Here is a 4,349-nt window from a genome sequence, read left to right as displayed (position 1 = left end):
CCCATCAATAAGAAATAGGATAATACTAATTGAAAAACAAAAATGCAATGTAAATGGGTAGAAATCAGAGACACATACCTGAGAATAAGAGAAAGACAAGCAAGTGAGGCACTTGGTTAGCAAGAACAGAACCACAGTAGCAGACTCCGACCAGTAGAGAGTAGATTTTAGGAATTGAGGAAGTGATCAGTTGATAGAGAAGAGAGGTAGGAAGTTTGAAGTTTGAAAGGGAGGGAAATGGCAGAAAGAGGGAAGGAAATGGGTGAAATGAAGGGGTGGGGTTTTTAAATGTTAACAATTTTTAAAATACCCCCAGCTGGGTCGGGTTAGGTATGCTCATTAATAACGCAACGAGTCCCCGAAGATGGTCCATCGTAGATGCGACGGTCCGTCATTGGTTCCGTCGTGTGAGCCCTAGTTTTGAAAATAAATGAAAGACGTACCTGGCACTACGGATTTATGCAACGGTCCGTCACATGCATGACGGTCCGTCGATGTGTCCATCAGTGACTGTTGCAGAGTGATTTTCTGCAGAATTTCCTGGTGATATGCCAACAAATTTAAAACCCATTAGTAGAAAATGCTACCATTACTAGAAAGAAAAACTATAAGTATTGGGTTGCCTCCCAACCAGCGCCTGATTTAACGTCGCGGCAAGACTAAGGAGACTTGATTACTCAGCCTTCATCAAGATTGTATGCCTCAATCATTTCATTCGCTGATTCAGCATGCGTAAAATAGAGTTTTATTCGTTGTCCATATACCTTAAACCGCACACCCTCCTTGGTTTCTAACTCAACTGCTACATGAGGGAATAGTTGAGTAATCAAGTAAGGGACAGTCCATTTGGACTTGAGCTTGATCGGAAACAAACGCAACCTAGAATTATATAAAAGCACCAAATCCCCAACCATAAACTCTTGGAGAAGATACCGATTGGAGCTCACCACTATGCCTCATGGACCTACAAATTTTGAAGGTCACTTCTTCATTGTTCAACCGAAATTTCATCTACCCCTTTTCCATAACAACTAAGGCTCTATCCGTAGCAAGGAATGACCTATCAAGGATAATAGGCACTTCAAAATCGACTTCACAATCAAGAATAACAAAATCTGCTGGAAATATGAACGACTCCACTTTTACTAACACATCGTGGAGTATCCCTATAGGCCTTTTTACTGTTCGATCGGCCATCTGTAGCCGCATCGCAGTGGGCTTTGGATTACCAAACCCAACTTATTGTAAATTGAGAGGGCCATGAGATTTATGATTGCCCCCAGATCACATAATGCTTTTGCAAAATGTAATGACCCGACTGTACAAGGAATAGTGAATGCACCCGGATCTTCTTTATTTTGTACTAGAGATCTTGTAGCAATAGCACTACAATGCTGCATTCTATCATCATCCTCGAAAGTGACCAATCTTTTCTTTGTAACCAGATATTTCATAAACTTGGCATAACCGGGCATTTGTTCTAGAGCTTCTACCAAGGAGACATTGATAGAAAGTTGCTTCAACATTAATATAAAACACCGATACTTACAATTCTCGGTCTTTTTCACTAATCTTTGAGAAATGAGGGGTGGTCTAGGCATGGGAGTAACCTTTGTAGGCACTTCAGCATCTTTTCCAGTATTATCTTCTACTTCACCACTAACCTCTACCACTTTATCATTATCTTTTATCACCTTTTCCTCATTAGACGGCATAGGTGGGTCAATGGTTTTCTTACCACCCCGAGTTGTGATTTCCATACAGTGTCCATCATTTCTTGGATTTTAGACAGTGTTGCTAGGAAGAGTGCCCGGTTGCCGTGTGTTCACAGTCGCAGATAATTGGGCCATTTGCAGCTCAATCTGCTTCATCGATATTGCATGTGTATCGACTTTCTGCCGAGTACCTGCTAAATCACTCCTTAACTCTTTAATGTGCTAATCACTAGCATTGAACCTCCTCATCATTTTGTGCAACATATCCTCAACTATCTCCAGCATCTCTAGAAGTAACCTCACAATTTTGACGAGGGACATAGGGCCCATTCCTATTATTTCTGTTACCATAGTTACCCCTGTTGAAGTTGTTGTTGCGGTTGTAGTTTCCAAATCGGACATAATGACCCTCATGGTTATAGTTACCATAGATCCGACCTTGGTTTCCTTGACCTTGAAGCCAATTCTCTTGATTTGAGCCTTGCGCACTCGGTTAGAAACCCCCCGTCTGCTCATTTACCTCTTAGGAATCCTCCGCATAATAGCATTCATCATTCGGTGGTGGTGGTTTAGACAAGTAGTTAACTACATTTATCTTTTCTGGATCCCCAGTGACATGTTTTAATACCAACCCAAGCTCAATTCGCATCTGATCCATCTCTTCACGAATCTCATCTATGGCTGGGTTGTGAGTGGATTGCACTGCAAAGGTATTTCTCCCAATATCTGACTTCCTAGTACTCCATGCTTTATTATTTCGGGAGTTTTTCTCTAACTTTTCGGCAATTTCGGCATAAGGACACTCCCCATAAGAACCACCCGCTATAGAATCCAATACTGCTTTATTATTATCATCCTGTCCCCGATAGAAGTATTCCTTCAGTGACTCATCATCTATGCGATGATTGGGGACGCTTTTCAAAAATGAGGTGAATCTATCCCAAGAACTACTAACTGACTCTCCTGGTAGTGCCGCAAAGTTGTTCACTCTTTTTTTGTGGTTTAGTTTCTTGGAGACCGGGTAGTAACGTGCGAAGAAAACGTGCCTTAGTTGGTTCCAAGTGAAAATTGAGTTATAAGGGAGCTCAGTGAACCAAATAGCAGCCTCTTCCGTCAATGAGAGAGGAAAGACTCTTAGCCCTATTACATCCAAATCCAAATCAGGCCTCCCTACACAACTTTTACACACTGCCCTTACCTTAGCTATATGAGCATGTGGGTCCTCAGAAGTTAGCCCTGAAAATAAACCTCTAGCAGTGACCGTTTGCATCAGACTACTAGTTACCACAAAGGTGTGTCCTAGTGGTAGAGGGTGCAAGACAAGTGGCCCATCAGAGTCTGCAATATTATCATAGCCTCGGTAGTATTCTTGAGGGCATGGAGCGGGATTCTGTCCCCTTTGTTGATTTTCACCTGGATAATCGAGTAATAACTGACCATGAACATCAACCGAAGCTGGGATGTTCTGGTTTGGATCATCATCGTTAATACCCAAGTTTTGAGTCATATTGAATAGTGTACGCTCTAATTCATGATCGCAGGGAAACAAGGGTTCTCTTCCTCTCCGTGTATTTGTCATAAAAGGAAGATAGTTCTGCAAGAATCAAAAACAATAAACAAAGTAAAATTAAGAAAATATCGACTAAACTATAGTAATAAGTTTAAGTTAATCTAAAATCTACTTTCCCCGGCAACGGCGCCAAAATTTGATACGCTCAAACTTACTTCTCAAATAAGAAGTAAAGCGGTTGTATCAAGTAAAGAACCCAACTAATGAGGTTGGGATCGTTCCCACGAGGAAAATAGTTCAGACTTAACTTTAATCTATTATTACTATTATTTAGTAAATTATTTCCTTAGAAATTAAAAGACAATAAAAGGGGGGTTTTATTTCTAACTTCATAAATATAACTAACTAAATTAAAGTAACAACTAACAGATTCAAATCTTGAAGTATAATCAATTAATAAAAGTAACTAGGGTTTAAGTGTTCCCCACAGGTTCCTAACTTGATAATTCTAACTATAACAATTCTTTTCTAGTATATTGCATGAAAAGTGATAAGTTATGTATTTCTAAATCCTTGGTCCGGCATCTAGAAAATTTCACTCCGCACCTTGGTCCGGCTACGTGTGTTGCTATACTAACCCTTACCTTTACCTCATATTAAGCATTGTATTCGATATTTGACTAAGTTATTATCTCGTACCAATCAACACTAGTTTATTAGATAGTATACACCAAATCTATGTTGATAATTCTTTTCCTTTTATCTACCTCCTTGGTCCGGCAAGTAGCATTAAGGCGAGTTCTAACGTTGGCCATCCGTTAAAAAGAGTTCTAAGCGAAAGAATTATCAATACATTCAAGACACTATTCTAGAATTGTTATTTTAGTTAGATTTTACCTCATTATTCGTCCATGGTTCCCACAACCCTAGTTGTGGAGTTTAGTTACCCATAATCATAATCACAATATTCATATATGTAATATAAGAATTCATGCACTTACTTTAATGAGAAAGAATAAAATCCAGAAGTTCACTTGATTAATCAACAAATGCAGTAACAATCAATTCCAGAAAAAGTGTCTCAATTACTGAAATTAATCGAGGACCAAAGATTCTCCAAAAGT

Source organism: Solanum lycopersicum, chromosome 1 (genome assembly GCF_036512215.1).
Source record: "Solanum lycopersicum chromosome 1, SLM_r2.1".
NCBI classification, from domain to species: domain Eukaryota; kingdom Viridiplantae; phylum Streptophyta; class Magnoliopsida; order Solanales; family Solanaceae; genus Solanum; species Solanum lycopersicum.
The sequence above is the reverse complement of the archived record's forward strand: the minus strand, read 5'-3'. Positions refer to the sequence as shown.